Source organism: Cimex lectularius, unplaced genomic scaffold (genome assembly GCF_000648675.2).
Source record: "Cimex lectularius strain Harlan isolate CLEC.00 unplaced genomic scaffold, Clec_2.1 scaffold282, whole genome shotgun sequence".
In the NCBI taxonomy this organism is placed as follows: domain Eukaryota; kingdom Metazoa; phylum Arthropoda; class Insecta; order Hemiptera; family Cimicidae; genus Cimex; species Cimex lectularius.
In genome coordinates this window covers 304391-323445 of record NW_019392887.1, presented here as the reverse complement: position 1 = coordinate 323445, position 19055 = coordinate 304391, and the positions used below count along the sequence as shown (strand labels likewise).

Sequence of the window (19055 nt, the reverse complement as noted above, 5' to 3'; positions counted from 1 at the left end):
AGAAGAATACTAACATGGCGTGAAACCTTTTTTTTCACTACCAAAATGGACCTGATGCGAACATGGAAAACTGCAGACCATCCGTATGTCAAGATTTGTAATGAAATTAAACAATACGATTACTTATAAAATAAATTATTAAATTTATCTTTGATATAGTAATCTTTGATCATTTTGGTTCTTATATCATTCCATGGTCAGTTGGACTGCTTAGGCTTTTCACCATATTCGCTGATGTTTTTCTTTTATTCGGCCTCTTTTATATATTTTCGTCATGAAAGGTAAAAAGAGTATGAGAACTGATTATTTGGAGGTGCGGTGAAGCGGTCTGGTGTGACGTGGGTTTAGAAAAAATTTTCTTTATCGTGCCAACGTTTCGATCTTTATTGAGCTCATCTTCAGGGCTCAAAGTGTTTGTTTTCTGTGTAGATATGTCATTCTTGTGTGTCGTGTTGAGTGCTAGAGAGATATCATATCTACAGAGAAAACGAACACTTTGAGCCCTGAAGATGATCTCAATAAAGATCGAAACGTTGGCACGATAAAGAAAATGTTTTTCTAAAACCTATGTCACACCAGACCGCATCTCACGATCTCAAAATAATCATCAACTAACGATCACTAAATACCACTCGTTTCGGTCTTTATTCAGATCATCTTCAGAGCCTGGGATCCTTCCCCACCCCTTCAGAATCCAACGGATATAAACATAAAACATCAATATCTCACTGGCACTCTCAACACGACACCCAGTAATAACTAATCATACATCGACACAGAAAACAAACACTTTGAGTGAGTACAAATACCTTGATTGAGTCTAAAATTTCAATTATCGTATAAATTCATTTTTTCACATCCTACATGTATTTGTATATTTAAATAATGTTTATAAATCCCAGGCTCTGAAGATGATGTCAATAAAGTTCGAAACGTTGGCACGTTAAAGAAAATGTTTTACTAAACCTATGTCACACCAGACCGCATCTCACGATCTCCAAAAATCACCACTAACGGTCACTAAACACCACACAGTATGGGAAATGCTCACATTTCGACCTTTTGTACGCCAAAGAGCAATTTTAAGCTTGTCTGTATTGTCGTGTTCGAGTGTTATTCTATATACGCTGTTTTTGCCTCTTGTTTGTTATATTCATTGCATTTTTTATGCTTAAATTGTTATAATTGTTTAGTTTGTACGTAATTTGAATGCTGTCTATACGGAGGCTGTATTGAAGATATAAGTTCGATTTTGTGTTTCATTACTTAACGTACTTACTTAACTGCATAGCGAGATACGGACACTCATTGATCCAACCCATCTCCGTCTAAATTTAGTATGGACTTCGCGGCAACGAGGATGACCCTCTAATTGTTCCTGGCCGAGTTTTAACTTCTTCCTAGTCCGAATCTGGGCGAATATCGATCCCGACCGCCTTACTGTTTGTTAAAGATTTCTATGAAATAGGTATAGCAGGTGATGGAAGGAATTGAGAAGGGCATCCTTGAAAGCCTGAGGTAGCCATCTTGCCCTACTTATTTCTTCGTTATTCTACATCTTTAACATTGGGTTCTGAAACGCAATCGGCGTGGACTACCGTTCCTTACTCTTTGAATGTCATTATATTCTATTTTATATAAACGTTACAACTTTAATTTTAATTTTATAAAGAATAATAACCATATTCACGAAAGCCTTCACGAAAGCTCTCCGTGGCCAGTTCATTTGTCGCCGAGAATCAAATAGATTACACGACATTTGAAAAATGGCAAATAGGAGGGAAAATTCAAAAAGGTGGGGTTGAGATGGAAAGTTGGTGTCCGAGTGGATCGAAGTCACGATAGCTCAAGTGGTAGAGTAGCGGCGTACTTAGCAGAAGGTCGTGGGTTCGAATCCCGCTCGTTACACTGACTTTTTTATCTCAGACAACACTTTCATAAATGTTGGTTAATTGAGAAATATTGATTGGTCAATCCGGCCACGAACTGTAATTCATTTGATTATTTATTTTTAGATTTCTTTTGGCGACTGCGGGGTGATGAAGGTGTAGTTTGGTTGCTTATGATCATTTTTGTCTATCTACGCGGTTTGGTCATCAATACATGTTTCGTCATCTCAGGGAAATAGAAGATCAGGGTTATAAGCAGGGTGATGCACCGACAAAGACCCTCTGCAGATTTCCCTGACTGTCTTTCTTCACACTGTATAGTTTATTACTTTGGCCAAAAATTAGTAAAGCCCACTTCTTTTTTACTACTGTATACACATTTCTAAACGTTTTCGTGTTTACTCAGAATACAAGCAGTGTGATGCTTACACTCAAACCCATCCTGAATATGTCGAGAAGCCAAACGCGCTTGACATATTAAGACAGCGATGATAGGAAGACACAAAATCATAACGACCAAACTACATACATCATTGTTTTTGCTGTATCTACCTAATAAGATTTTCATAGGATTCAACCATCTGAGGCCTAGGGTTGATTAATTAAATAATTAATCAAACATTTAGTGGTTCTTTCTCTTTGGAGGTATGTTTAAATCAAACTTGATGGGCATTTAACTAAAACTTTATTCTAGTTAAGAAAGTACGATCAATTAATTTTGAATTTTGTTCTTGGGATATACTGGGCTATCAAGTTTGGTCGCTTCCGGTTATTTTTTTGCTCCTATCGTCCTATTTTCGTTAATACGTATAAGCAAATACGATCAACTAATTGTGTAATTAAGTCATTTATTTTTTGTGAGATTTCCTTTCGGCATCTTCGTGGTGATGAAGTTGTGGTTTGGTCGTTTCCAGTCATTTTGGTTAACCGGACACTTTTCGTCATCTCAAGTGGATGATCAGGATTATAATCGTTCACCGACAAAGAACCTCTTGTGATTTGCCAGTTGTTGTGAAACATCACTAGTGCCTACTTCTTTCTGATGAAAAATACGACGAGAAGGAATATTCCTGACAGAACAAGACAGCAATGATAGAAAAGACCAAAATGATCGAAAACGACTAAACTACATATTTACTTTTCGATATTCCATTTCTGTCAGACCTAATAAAAAGATTTTGAGGGTCAGTTTTCAATCTAGTGTATTGAAGATAGGTTGATTGTAGTTTCTGTTCACTTATGACAATTTCTTCAGCATTTTGTCATGCTGACTTGTCGTCCTTTTCCTGTCGTTTTGCAATAATTAATGAATGCACACTATCTAGACTATAAATCTGCTGATGTTTGAATTACCTCAAAAAAAAGTTTTATTATTTAGTATTTTTAGGTAAATCTTTTGCCTTTGTTATAAGTATTGACCAAAGAAGTGAACGTTTTCTATGTTGGCCTCGTGAGTTCTACCAATTTGAAAAGTAGTTTCAGGAGAAAGCAGCTAACGCATTTGTTAGCCTCGGTCTTTTGTATTTGTTTCCTTTACGCCCAGGTAGTGTCACACACCTACAAAACATCTGAATAAAGGAGAAAAAAATCCGCTTTGAAATAAACTCCTATGTTTCTCAGTAGTTTTAGCCGGTATACGAAAGGCGCATTGTTTCATACAGTAATCACAGGCTTCCAGATTCGAAAAGACATTGTTATTCAAACCGCGGATGCTTTCGCTTTGTAGGTGAAAGCTTAAAGGGAAAACAAGAAACCTTTGAACGGTCCGAAATGAATGAAGGAACCGCCTAATGAAGATCGTGCCTTCCTATCCTATTTGGAAAATGAAGCAGACATCCGGTGAGCCGAGCGGGAGGGATTCAACAAAAGACAAGGACCGATTTTTCTCCCCCTGTACCCAAGGAGGAGTAACAACGTATCGGGTTCAAGGCCTGCGCTCTTGTACAAAACAGAAAAGACGTTTTAAAAGGCCGTTTATAAACTACATTGAGTACGTGTGTTCTTTTTCTTAAGAAAACATCTTCCTTATAGAAAAGTCATGGAAGTGTTTTCATATTGTTAATATTTTGTGCCATGTTTTTTGTAATGGACCGCGATTATGATTGGGAATGTCAATATATAAAAATCATAGATACCCTGAAAAATGAAATCATAGATGTAATCATTTACTAAAAGGTTCTTAGGTTCCTGGTTTTTCATTTTATTTCTTACGTTTGTTATGAATGTTTGCCAATCTACTGTCTTCTCTTTCTCAATATGTCTAGTCAATATAAAATAAATTTATCTAACATCTCAAATATGTTGTACATCTTTAGAGCATTTTTTAAATTACTGCTTAATTCAAGGATTTATGAGCCGGTTTAGTGAATATAATGGGAATTAGGAGTGTTTAATTAATTTTATGTTGTAAACCTGCAAGAACGGTGATCGGACAGAAGCGATTATGAGATTCTTGTTCATAAATGTTGAACAGGACTATAAACAGAATTGATCACTCATTTATACAGCCTCAAGGCAGTATTCATGATCTAAAAATACCCACCGATTATGCTTTGTTCTAGATTCGATTCAGGGGAAACTGTTCTTGTGTTCTTGATCAACGTTCTCTACTTTTTTGGTTTGTTTTACTTTTTTTTGTTCAAACATCAATTATATTCTACGGTGGCGTCGTGCCGTTTCGACCCGTTGAAATCCCGCAGCCAGTGTTGGATGAATTATTCAAGCATTATGCTCTTCGGCTCCTCGTGCTTTATCGATCCGCCCCTTTCTTTTATGAATACGTTTTAGTTTTATTGAAATTTACCTTGCCTGCCCAATTACCACTGAATGGGCCTTGCTGGGCTTCTTTACGCAAAGCTCTTCACAAAATCGACGATATTATATATAGGTAGGAGAAATGAAAGCTCAGGAGCCCCATTATCTTTAATTTGACGTTCAATTAAACAACTCTTATGTAGTATTTACCCAATTCAATTGTTTGTTTAAAACTACGGATGTGTGGTACAATTGAACAATCATATTTCCAATCAGAATCGGAATTTAAATAAAAATACACGCGTTCATATACTGAAAGTTGAAAATTGTTGGAGACAAAGGATTTGTCTGCTGTGTCCAGGCGGAAAATAATGGTGCAATCTTGAGGGCGTGGCAACTTCTCTAAAGCACAAGCTGTACTCGTGTTGGTCTTGGATCGGCATGGGGCGGCGGATGCTTCATCAGAGGTTCACGAGGGTTAGGGTACCAGATCCTGTCTGCATAGACGGGGGAGAGTGCATAACCATCTGTACTACGAAGTAACAGAAATGCGCATGGCCTCCGAATTACCTCCCGACCTCGTGAGAATAGGACGGATTGGATTGCCGAGAGCGTAAAGCCAACGAGGAGCTATGATTACGCTGCGGGCGTCCCGCGAATGCGTGAGGAATGGTGGACGGGGGCGGGTGGCTGACCCTTGGGTTGCCTTTACCGTAGGCATGGTACTCCTCTAGGGGGTGGTTAGAGATTCCACTAAACTCGGAACTGCGGCCGGAGCGGATCCGGAGGTTTCGACGCTAGCGGAGCCCCTACACCCATGGGGATAGAGTTGTCTTCTCTATCTAGGGAGTGCGTTGGGATACTTGGCTGATGCATTTCGGCCACTTTTATCTGTTCCCATTACGTGCTGCACTGGTTAAGTGCACAAAGTTAACCCACCCCCTCGGAAGGGACAAGCGGGAGAAGTCGGGTTGTCTATCGATTAGTCTGTGGATTTGTGGGCTTCTACACCGAACCTCGAGGAAGAAGCAGATTTTCCGCGCGCGGAGGTGAGTCGCTCCTAACTTGTGAATCTAAACGTGTGATAAGGCCGGAAGGTTAGTTGCGCACGCTAAAGAACCTCAATGTTATAAGGCATTGCGACCCCAGTGAGGTAACAGAAATGTTCCAAGGTTCAGCCCCTGTTACAGTGGGAATGGACTCGTAGTTGGTCGTGGTGAGGCCCCTGGCGGGTACGTAGAGAAGAAGCTGTTCTTCTATCTGTGACCTTCGCATGAGACTTGCGTATGACCATCGTTATTCACCCGGCCTCACGGGATAAGAAGGATCGGACAATCGAAGCGAATAGCGTTGAGGACGCCCAGACTACGCTGACGGAGTCTCTCGAATGTGTAAGAAGTGGCGGATGGAAATGGATAGTGAATCGATTGCGCCTACTCGTGTACACGCAGGTGTACGTAATGTACACGACTGACGGCTTTTACCATAGGCAGTCTCCACTAGGGGGTGGTTAGCAATTCCACTTTAAACGGAACCGCGGCCGGAGCAGATCCGGAAGTTTCTACGCTGGGGAAGCCTCAAAATACTCTGAGAGATAAAGTGGCCTTCTCTATCTAGGGAGTGCGCGGGAAACCAGGCAGATGTATTTCGGCCTAGGTAGGCATACGGTTCTATACTTAATGCGGACCCGAACACTCGGAATGGGCATGCGTTTTGGCCCCTCGGGGCTGAGCGGCCTTCTTCACCAATGCTGCGACAGTAACACACTTCTGTTGTATGCGGAGGTGCTTGACGTCTGATAAAGTCTATGTGCCGTTAAAGATCCTCATTGTCCTTTTAAGGACGACCGAGTATACGGGAAAGCAATCGACCGGATCAGATGGTTGACAAAAGAATGTTGAGGTCTTTGTGGGTAGTGAGGTTGGTAGTATAGTAACATAGTAATAATGAGCTTTGACAATTTGTCTATAGACTTTCGATTGGAAGGACTAGACATGCTGAATATTGGATGGCTTGGCAGTACGCCACGTTTCACTCCGTGTCCATATTGGTCTTAGTAAAATGTTGTACAGTGTTAGCTTTGTCTTAGTTGCCATAGTCGATTTCGGTATTAAAAGTCTTCGTAGTAATCCCAGTCTTGCTGTTTTTTGGGCCTTGTTAGGGGATTCCACGTCATTCTGCTGTCGAGATATTCTCCCAGGTATTTGTCTTGAATGGAAACTGGAATCTCTTTGTTGTTGACCTACAATGGTGGGCAAGACTGCTTTTTCAGCGTGAAAGTAAGTCTTGTTCTCCATTTTTTACACGAGTCTTATTATTATAGGACCAGACTTATTATTATAGTCAGCATGCTAATTAAAATCACTTTTGATTGTTATCTTTTCTTTTTCTATTCATGAAGGGGCTAGGGACGTGCGATCAACGATTTTACTTTAAAAAATTTTTGTTGTTGATAATTGTTCGAAAAATATTACAAGCGTGTTCGAGTTCTTGTTCTTGTGAACCTCTTGACTAAAATTTTTCGACTCAGTATCACCAATAAAAGTTACATTAAAAAAGTCCCCCAAGTCCTTAGCGTTCTATTGTCAGTATTGATTAAAATCTCTTCTGCAGCAAACTCATAGCCGATAGCCCATTCAAAATTTACAAAAACTTACAAAATACTCTTTTTTTTCTCGTTAGAGCCAAATTATCTTTGTATGTACACTGTACTGGTGAATCAACCCATTGGGTACAGGGAGACTAAAATGATAGGTGACGACCAAATTACAGGTTTTTGTCAGTGTTATTTTCTCGCGACTGTTCCTTTTACTGTCTCGTAAAAAGTTAAGGGTTATCGGTACCGTTGTTCGTCGGACAAATGTCTAATATTTTTCTATCTAGTATCACCAAATTGTTTAATAAAAATCGGTGATCCCACGTCATTTGTTAGAAAAACCAACCTGCACATTTATAGTGCTAACATGGATCATTTTTTCAAAGCTATTTTAATACAATTTCTGTTAGCGCTATTGATAACGTGTCACTTTTTTTAAATGATAACACTAGGCCTCCCGAGGGTTTGTGACCATTACTCACACATTAGCAAACATTTATTCTTTAGTAAACCTGTATTCAGAAGTTCACATAATTACAAATTAGGCCAAGAAGATGCTTGAGAGATAAAAACCTAATAAAGATAAGATACCTTGTTCTTAATATCGATGTTTCGAGATGATCTCGAAAAAATAGAAACATGACTTCAGGATTATAGACTAATTTCAATTCTATCGGTAGTGGATGATATTATAGAATAAATCATTGGAAATCAGTTAAATGTTCACTTAGATAGTTACAGAGTCATCAATAGAAACTATATGGATTTTCAAACAGGTATAAGTTCGGAGAAATTACTGCTGAATTTTTGTAATTTTGTGTACTCTATGATCAGGTAGGGGCACTAAGTGTTAGGTGTGTTTGTTGATTACTCCAAGGCAATCGATACAATAAATCATAAAAAAATTATAAGATGGTTTGCGGTAAACAGGATTATCTTTCAAAATTTTCTTAAGATAGAAAGGGGTAGTAAAACTGGGGCTGTCTTACTGCAAGCCTTTTTCCATCGGGAGTACCTCAAGGGAGTGTACTTGACCCAATTCTTTATAACATCTATACAAATGATTGCTACGATATGGTTTTCAGTGATGGGCAATTTTCATTCGCCGACTAATCAACATGTCTACTAACCATAAGAAGTTATATACGGCAATTGTCTAAAAAAAAACTATGCAGAAAAATTATTCAGAGTACCTTAGGCCCAGTTGAACTTGAAAATTTCAAATACGACCCTGTATATCCTTGAAACATCATTTTAAAGGATTTTTTATGCTGAATAAAGTGGTGCATCCGGATTTTAAATCGGTCAAAAAATGACAAAGTTATGGCAAAAATGATTATTTGTAGGTCGTGAGATGCGGTCTGGTGCGACGTAGGATTTGGAAAAACATTTTCTTCATCGTGCCGACGTTTCGACCTTTATTGAGATCATCTTCAGGGCTCAAAATATTTGATTTCCGTGTAGACGTGTCATTCTTGTCTGTCGAGTTGAGAGGGCACTGAGCCTAGAATATGATATCAATAAAGATCGAAACGTTGGCACGATAAAGAAAATATTTTTCTAAAACCTACGTCACATCAGACCGCATCTAACGACCTCCAAATAATCACCAAATAACGGTCAATAAACACCACACGTTATGGCACAAAGTTGGAAAAAACACGTCATTTGGTTTGCTATTTATTAATCACATTTCAAGTTGGAACTGTACTGCAACTACTTCACCGAGTGGTGCTCAGAGCGATAAAGACAGGGGAGATGGATACACAAGCCTTTTTATCCTTTGTCGCAGTTCTTCAACCGAGGTTGCTGGGTTATGATTGGCGAAGATACTGTTTTTTAAATGGCCCAACAGAAAATAGTCAAGTGGAGTTAAATCGGGTGACCGAGGAGGCCAACAGATCGTACCCTGAGGTCATATCCAACTATCCTGGAAGTGACGATTCAAATAACGTCTCAGTTGCAAATGTGCGGGGCATCCATCAAGGTAGAGAATCATTCTTTGTCTTTGTTGCAGAGGAACATCATCTAATAGTGTTGGTAAAACCTCCCTCAAAAAAATTAAGGAACTGAGCACCATTTAAATTATTTTCTTTGAAGTAAGACCCAATAAAATTATTTCCAAGAAATCCACACCAAACGTTGTTACGGTGAACCATCTGGCAAAAGTACGAAACTTTTGAATTCTCCTCTGCCCACGTAAAAAATTCCAACGGTTTCGTATGCCATTAGATGAATATGGATAACATGGCTCCATAGGATGTATTGAAGAACGTTTCCTTCAGCCTCCGATTTTCTAAAAAAAAAAGTTTTTTTTAATTATAGCGTCATTGATTCATGAAAAATTCAGCCAGGTCATCTAAAAAGGACACCCTATATTTGATGACGAAAACTATAACAATATAACCAACCTCAAAATATGTCAAAACTTTTACTCCCAAACTATATCATGTTTTCAAAATTATGATAATCTTCAAATTGATCTTAGATTATAGGAAATTAAAGATAAATTATTTCAACGAGAAGTACAGAATTATTTTTATTTATTCCAAGCAAAAATTTTGAGGAGAGATACCTAAATTATAAGGCACCTTATTTATTTTTTTAATTTATTTAACAAAATCCTTCAATCTGTATGAATGAATATAATGCGGATTAAAAAAAATGTAAATCTAACCTAAACTGCTGGCTAATAGGAAACTTTAATAATTTTTAAACGTAATTAATTATCTTAAAAAATTAAATTAAAAAATAATTAAACAAAATAAAAAAAACTCACTTTCTATAATGGCTCAACCTCCTCATCACTTGGGAGGTTATTGCCTTAATTAAAATTGTTGTAAAAGCTCTGCCTGAAAAATTATATTCTGCATAACTTATAGACAAAAATATTATACAAATTCGAAATGTAATGGTAATCTCATCGATTAATTCATCATCAAGGCAGTTTTGACCCATCGTGGTTGTATGCCTTTATAATTAAATTAATTAAATTTAAAAAAAAAAGATAACCACCAAGAGATTTTTTCAATCTGGCAACGTGCTTCACTTACATGTACTGTATTGTTTAATAATAAATTTAAGAAAAAAATTTATGTTTCAAATTGTATCACCTTTGTAGACTCGTCTAGGAGGCTTAAAGGAATTCAAGATTGTAGAAACCTAGATCATTTAGGAGGACTATCATGAGATACTGACATTTTTCTAAGTAGTTTAACCTAAATAGTATTTTTTACTTCTACGTGAATATCGAAATTAAATTTTGATAGGATTTATTGTTTAAATGTAATGTGCAGTTTACAACCATCTGATGATGACAAGAGTACGAAATTTTGGATTTTTCTGTGCCAACGTTTCCTTCAGCCTCTCAATTCGACATTTGTGCAAAATTGTAATTCCGGAGTACATCTCGAAATTTTTTTTTTAACCTAACCATCCCTAACCTTTTTTTATTTGTAGCGTCATTGATTCAAGAAAAATTCAGCCAGGCCATATAAAAAGGACACCCTGTATTTTATGACGAAAACTATACAATATAACCAACCACAATATATGTCAAAACTTTTACTCCCAAACTATATCATGTTTTCTAAATTATGATAATCTTCAAAGTGATTTTAGATTATAGGAAATTAAAGATAAATTATTTCAACGAAAAATACAGAATTATTTTTATATATTCCAAGCAAAAAATATGATGAGAGATACCTAAATTATATGGTACCTTATTTATTTTTATGTTTATTTAACAAAATCCTTCAATCTGTATGAATGAATATAATACGGATTAAAAAAAAGTAAATGTAGTTGCAACTAAATAGTATTTTTTACTTCTACGTGCATATCGAAATGAAATTTTGATAAGATTTATTGTTTAAATTTAATGCGCAGTTTATACCATTGCATGATTTCACCGAATGGAAAAATCGCCAATTCAGCTCTACGATCGTACCATTTTGTTTTTCCGCTTTCTATCCTCCGTCACGAATCTTGTAAGAAATGGATCGTTATATTTGCGCGTTGAAGCAAAAAATCACGAATAAAATTTCCAGTAATAATTTTTCCAATTTTCTTAAAACGATACTGGGTAAAAAACAGTATAATAGAAGTACCAGTACAACAATTACCCAAACTGGGCTACTTCTAGATTCTATTAGTGTACCTTGGATTTCCATCAAAGCGTTATGTGGGTCACCGATTGTCTTTGTCTTCTGGAGAAACTCCTTCCAAAACCTTTCCAAACTCTTTGCCCCAAAATAATACTATTTCCTCTCTAATTCCAAACAAAGCAACATTAACCACCAAAAGGGTACATTAATTTCTCCAATCTTACCCTAAGTGAAAGTTTACTGTAGAATGAACAATACAAGTACGAATTATGCAGTAATAACCATAATAATTACGGTAAAATTTTTTTAAAAAAATCTCCAGCTTATCTCGTCGATTTTACATATTTTCTTATGTAATAAAATATGTATATTCATATAAAAATTCATGCATCTTGAGGTTTGGTTTCATTGTGCCATCCTGCTTATAAACATCAATGACCAAATTAAATGTTTTCATATGATACAGTGGTCTGTTAATTGTAATCGTGTATAAAACGTGTATATTATTATATATANGTAGCGGAATGCTACAGAGGTAAACAAACAATATCATTTGGAAGAGGATTAATAAGTGTTGACATTCATACAAATGAGTAATCCTGTAAACGTAAACAGAATATTTTATATAGATTTTTTTTAATGAAAACTTAAAATCCTGCATTATTTTCCGGACAACCCAATATATCCTTTTTTTGTTTAATTTTTTAATTTTCAACATTCTACGACGACAGACGTATTTAATTCCATGTTGTATATACTTTTAATTTTACATTTCATGATGTGCTCAAAATTGTAAAATAAAGTATTTCTATAGAGGGCGTCGGTGGCCGCAACGGTTTAGGCGTTGACAAGGCGCTCATCACTGTAAGGTAAAGGTCCTGCATTCGAACCCGACGTACTTACAAATGGGCTTTTCTTCAAAAACACCGGCACCCCGAGGTTGATATAACCTCTACTGTTGCGAACCTTCGTAAAAATAAAATAAATAATAAAAAGTATTTCTATCTATCTATCTTTAAGTCAGTGAAAAAAAATCACAGATAAAATAATCTTTGCTAAAATAAATAATTGAATAATTGAAGGGTATTCAGATTAGGGTTCGTTGATATTTGCTTGATGAGTTTAGAGTAATATAAACTTTCTGTTGATCACTCTATTGACATATTGACTTAAATTTTAAATTAGTTCATCAATTAGCCATTTCTTTAATAAAATCTATTTTTAGAAAGATGATGGTCTTATCAGTTTTATTATAAAGAGAACTTGTATGTGAAATATGTAAATATCAATCTTCTGGTTAATTGTCGATTGAAGGGTTGAAGACGCTAAAGAAAGCAGTTGATATCAATTGCCCTTTTAAAACAGTTGACCAAAAAAGAAAAAAAATGTGTTAAAAAAAATAGATTGTTGTATTGTAAACACCTGTCCCGTTGCTGGGTTTTCTCGACCTTGCTTAGGGGTTGCTAAGGGGTGACGGCTCTTAATAAACGACCTTCCACCTGCTTAAGTCACTAACATCTGGTCCCAAATGAATTGTATACTTTGGTCCAATCCGCTCGTCCTTTCGCATGTACATTATAAAAGTCAATATTATTGACAATTTACAATTTTTTGAACACTTACTAATTGAAGATTGTTGTAAGATACTAGATTATATTTATGTAGGATGTTCACCGCCACTACGTCAACGGAGGCCCTACATGGCGGGAACCCTGTCTCTCCCCTCTATCTGGGCCCCAGCTGACAGTTTGAGTTGTTACCACCACGCGGTCCTACGAACACGTTTCTTTTTACGCTAATGTATTTTAATGTTAACTAGTTATCCTTTTACTTTTGTTTATGTGTTCTTTACCAATAAACTTTAAATCTTTATCTTTTTATTTGTGGGAGACCTTTAATTCCCTACATTTATAAGAGTTTAACCTGGTAATGTTTATCAATACGTACATTCAACAAAGAAACAATTTCAAGGATCCATATCGTGAAAAATGCATATAGATCGTAGATATTTATGTTTGATAAATATAATTATTAAATATTTACTGAGAATTGAGGTTTGATAAATATACCGAGAATCTACGATGTTTAATTATTATTTTAAACAAATATTTCGGCCTGCTCTGATCTTGAAGTTGGTCCCGGCTTTTGATTTGATTTAGAATCGTCAAGACGCTTTGATCATGACGACCCCAGTATCAGCTTTCCCTTGCTGTTTGCCGACCATCAAGTAGATTCACTATATTTTTCACTAACGTTTACTTTTACTCAGATGCAATCAAAACCCCAAAACAAAATTCGTTTATTGTCGTAAGAAAGCTCCTTTTTCGATTCTGTATCCTTTGTTTTATTTTATGGGTGGTAGTCGTTTTAAAGAAGCAGTTACAATTCTAGATCTGGGAGTTGTTTTTAACAACAATTACACCTTTGAGGACCAGTCCTACATTATTAAAAGAGCGTTGAAATGTTGTATTTGCAAAAAGAATGACATCTGGCTTTACAAATATCTTCACAAATAAAACTCCATACAGGTCCATGGTCAGGAGTGTTCTTGAGTATGCTAGTTTGGTGTGGTCCTCCTCGTATAAACCTGATCAAGCTTGTAAATATAGTTTTGTTAAATATGGACTTATTGTTGGTTTCTCTTGATATGAAGCAGCCCTTAAAGCTTGGAATTTAGATTATTCGGAGATCGTGAGATGCGGTCTGGTGTGACGTAGGTTTTAGAAAAAACATTTTCTTTATCGTGCCATCCTTTCGATCTTTATTGAGATCATCCTCAGGGCTCAAAATGTTTGTTTTTCTTGTTGATGTGTCATTCTAGTCTGTCGTGTTGAGAGTGGACAAGAATGACACATCTACACGGAAAACAAATACTTTGAGCCCTGAAGATGATCTCAATAAAGATCGAAACGTTAGCACGATATAGAAAATGTTTTTCTAAAAACTTGGGTCACGATCTCCAATAATCATTAACTAACGGTCACTAAAGACCACATATTTGGAATTTAGTTTCGTTGGATTCAAACTGATCTGTTACTTCTTTGATTTTTACAAGGAAGCTTTTTAATGGACTTGTCGAAGCCCCAGGAGTCCTTTATCAGATTTGTTTGAATTTCATAACCGTCATCTACGATTTTATGAGCTCTTTTACATTCATACTGTTACGGCCAATGCCGTGTAAGAAAAAAAATAATAATTAAAAAAAATGAAACGTTAATAAAATAAATTTAAGAAAAATTCTAAATTAAAATAAAATAAAGGAGAAATTCATAGGGGACTTACCACCTTCCTTCAGATGCCGGCTGCACGAAGTGTAGGGAGCTCGGGCCCGATTCCTCTGACTTCGTCGCAGAATATCCGATGAATTCAGGTGGAAGAGATCGATGCAGCAGCACAGGGGGTTTTTCGGAGATTCGCGTTATTTTGAATCTTTTTTAATTAATAAAGGAGAGAAACATATGAGATTAAAGAGAGGCGTAAGGACACTTTCTTTCGTAAGAGTAGAGCAGGACTGGGTTTGCAAGGAGCGTGGGTGTAGGATTAGGGATTACACTAATCCAAAACAAAGTATATTTAAAATGAGATGGCTGGCCAACACATACATTACAATCTGTCGACAGAATAGCCGGTTTGATTAAGTCTAAATTTAAAAATTGGTATCAATTTGGCGATAGTCTGCTAGTTTTCAAAAAGGAAAATTTATAAATTTTTGTAAAGCTAATAGCTAATAAGGGAAAATTATTTAGTTTTACTTTAAATTTTAAAATTTGATTTAAATTTCATGTTTCTTTTTTCTTACTGTAAGCTTATTGTCAAGTTTTTGTATATTTATATTTATTTATTTTATAAGTGTAATTTAATAATCCCGTTATATTTAGTGTCTGATTGACCAAATTACTTCTTTCAATTAATTAACATTTTTATGTAAGGTTTGGTTGAAATGAGAAAGGTAGTGTCACGAGCGGGATTCCAAACCACGGCCTCCGGCTCAATACGCCGCTGCTCTAATCACTTGTCACGATAGCTCAAGTGGTTAGAACAGCGGCGTATTTGTGCCGAAGGTCGTGGGTTCGAAATCCGCTCGTGACACTAGCTTTTTCATTTCAACTAAAACCTTATATAAAAATGTTAATTAATTGAAAAAAATTGTAATTCTAAATTTTCTTTAACGTAAGACATTTTTTATTTTTCTTAGGTGATTATTTTTTTATAGTTTTAATAGCGAATTTGCTTTATGTATTTGACTGTCCTAATCTGGGGGTTTTGTCCCTTTTTGGACTAATTCGATGGATAAATAAATAATTATTAGATTAAATCGGCGAAACTTTAAAGAATTATTGCGGAAAGTTTGGATGAGTTAAACATTCTGACCTGCGAAGAAAATAGGTTGAATTAATTTGTTAAGATTAAATAGAAAGATTTTTAAATATATTTCTATTTCAAGATTATAAGAAAGGCCGTTCAATGCGATTAATGAGATGCGCATGCCACGTCACGGAAACGCAAAATGTCTTGTCGATTCGGTAAATTTTAAACTGTAGGCTTTTTGTAAAACAAAGGACACAAAAATTATAGAAAATGTTTGATCAAGACAATCGTTTTGCTTCGCTCTACTGGAAACGAAGAAAAGAGGGCATTGAACGATAATCGCACAACCCAATGGTCAGAGGTAGGAACCTGGGTCTCTCAAGGTTTTTCACCGTTGAAATTAACAAAATGGCCTTTGTAACGTACGAGCCATTCAGTTTATAAATTTTCTTTAATGCCGAAATGTAGTTTTCTTGAAATCTCATAGTTTCAATTTTTTCTAACAAATGATGTATCAAATTTTTATGAAATATTACCCATAATCTTTTTGTAAGGTCTTGGTTGGAATGAAAAAGTTAGTGTCACGAGCGGGATCATGAAGATCAATTAATTGAACGTAGTTATTTGGTCAATCGGACCACGAAATATAAGGGATTACCTGTAATCTTTTATTAAAAAAAATAACATATATGTACGATGTTACCTATTCTTTTTATTTTGATTTGTAATGTAACAAACTTAATCAAAATTCTGTTTATTGGGAAAAAAATCAGCAATACTCTTGTATATTTCCGTTTATTTACTTGTGTCCTTGTTTCTTGGGTGTGTGTGTTTGATAAAACTTGTTAACAGAAAGCTGGATGAACTAGAAAGCCATTTAAAGAAAAAAATATATACTTGGAACATTTTTGAGACCTATTCCTGTTTTATTCTCAGCGTTTTTCTCTATGGCTTAATTTGCTGTTCTTATAGGTAAACAGTTACAAAATATAAATTATTTTTGGTTTAAAATAATAAAGAGCATAGAATAAAGCTGTGACAAGAGAGAAAAATCTCGAAAGCATTCCAAAGGTTTAAAAATTAAATGGTTGGCTTTTACCAAGCTTCCATCTACAGATGTAGATGTAAATGTAGATGTGATATTTCAGGGTATGGTATACTGCGCCCTTTGAGAGCTATTGTATCCCCCGTTCTCTGCCTAAAGCATATCGGTGAGTCCTATTTCATCAAGAAACTTGATTAATAGGCCCGGTTTTAATGATTGAAGCTCTTCTATGGTCACATTATATATTCCAAAACATTTCCTCCTGCGGGCTAATGTAGCTCCGCAGTTTGTTAGTAAATGTGTTGGTGTCTCTTCTGCCTCCTTGCAGAATCTACATGTGCCATGGATTGTTCCAATTTTCTTTAGGTGTCCATTTAATCTACAGTGTCCTGTTAGGATTCGCAGTCTGTTCCTGCTTCCTTTGACACATTCTGTGATTTCTTTCTTGCCAAAATTGGTTAGAAGATTCTTGGATTGTGTTCGGGTCCTATCAGCGGTGTGGCAGCCCCTTTCCTTGCAAGGGTGTCCGCTTTCTCATTGCCTTCTACTCACATGTGTCCTGGGACCCAGCAGAGTCTGACTTTATTCTGCAAACCTAGTGTGTTTAATTTGTTTTTGCAGTTCAGCACCATCCTTGAACTAATGATACTTGAGCTTAGTGCTTTGATGGCTGCTTGACTATCTGACATGATAGCTATATTCTTGTTTTTGTATCCTTTACTTAGATTGAATTGGATACATATTTCAATTGCGTGAATCTCAGCTTGGAAGAAACTGGTGTGTTTTCCCATGGGTTCGGAGTATTTGGTTCCGAGTCCAAATACTCCCGCCCCCATACCTTCTTGTGTTCTAGATCCATCTGTGTACCAAAGGATGGTGTCATTTTTAAAGGAGTTATTTCCCTTTCCTTCCCATTCCTTTTTGGTGCTTCCATCTTCAAGTTTAATTGTATAGTTCTTTAAATAATAAAACCACAAAGACAAATTTGGGTACTAACAGATAAACTGAAAAGGCAGAAACAAAATAGATTGGTCTTAAAATTAAAAATGTTACGCTTGGAAATTCGATTGACAATAAACCGAATAATTTTTCTATTAAAATGTTGTGTAATGAATTGTGATATTAATTTTAACGTGTGCTTATTTGATCTAATATTTAGGAGTAAAAGTTTACTAAAACCAAACAAATTAAAAATTATATCCCATTATATTTCACTAAAGTTATTTTTTGATAAAACTGTCTGTCTGTCTCAGTCACTCTCCCTCTGTCTGTCTGTCTNCACACACACACACACACACACACACACACACACACACACACACACACACACACACACACACACACACACACACACACACACACACACCCACACACACCAAGTATGTTTGTTTTATAAAAAAAACCGTATATAAAAACACAAATTAATTCAATCAAATCATTCTACGCAGGAAGTGACACAACAATTTAAATAATTAAACAGTTTGTATTGTATCATATTATTTCCATTGAAATAAATAAAATTCCTGCCTTAATGATGCATTTTAAGTATAAATTATGTATATTACTTTTTTAATTAAAAAAAAACAAAAAAACAATTATGTATCAAGACAGTAAACTATTGGCACATTTAAAGTACTATTTACTTAATTACAGATTTTTTACAGACAAAAATCGTGTTTATGTTATATTGGTGTATGTATTAGAAATTTATGGGGTTTAAAAAAGCTTGTATTTTAACGATCCTGGGTACAATTATATAAAATAATGTTTTAATTTGTAGTGTTTATTTATTTATTTTTTTTTAAATTATAACGTTGTTCCTTGTAACTATCCCAGAAAAATTGAAATAATAAGGTACATGACTGAAAAACCGAGGTAACAGTAAGGAAAGAATTATCCTCATTTGATTTCCTCCCGATATTTTCATTTCTGTGCAATTTCATTCAAACCCCGCGGGTCGGATTGAGAACAGGTGTCACAACAGAAAATTAAAATTTCGAAAATGCTGCTCACTTAGTGATACGCGTCTGACAGACTTTACGCCATGGCCAAAATGATCGATAATGACCAAATTATATTGCACGTGCTAAAACGAATTCATAATTTCCTTTTCTAGGTAATGCATCATCTTTTGACTTTTTTATAATCTTATTTTGTGCGTGAAAGAACAAAGAATGTGTAGAAAGCTCCAGTGGGATGAATAAAATGCCTGTTCGTTTGATAGATTGATGAATGGATAGCAGAATTTTTAAAAATTGATTTCCGACCAAATTGCTGCGCTTTTTGAAGTAAATATGTTGTTGTATATTGGTGAGGCGGATGGCACGTTATCAGTCTGTGTGGTAACTTTCAGT

The 19055-nt window shown here is 35.6% G+C and overlaps 1 protein-coding gene across 4 annotated transcripts in view; it reads left to right on the top strand.

Moving 5' to 3' along the window:
* Positions 1–19055, top strand: part of LOC106670997 (histone-lysine N-methyltransferase SETD1B-like) — a 100515-nt gene that overhangs the window by 28677 nt on the left and 52783 nt on the right. The window lies entirely within an intron of this gene.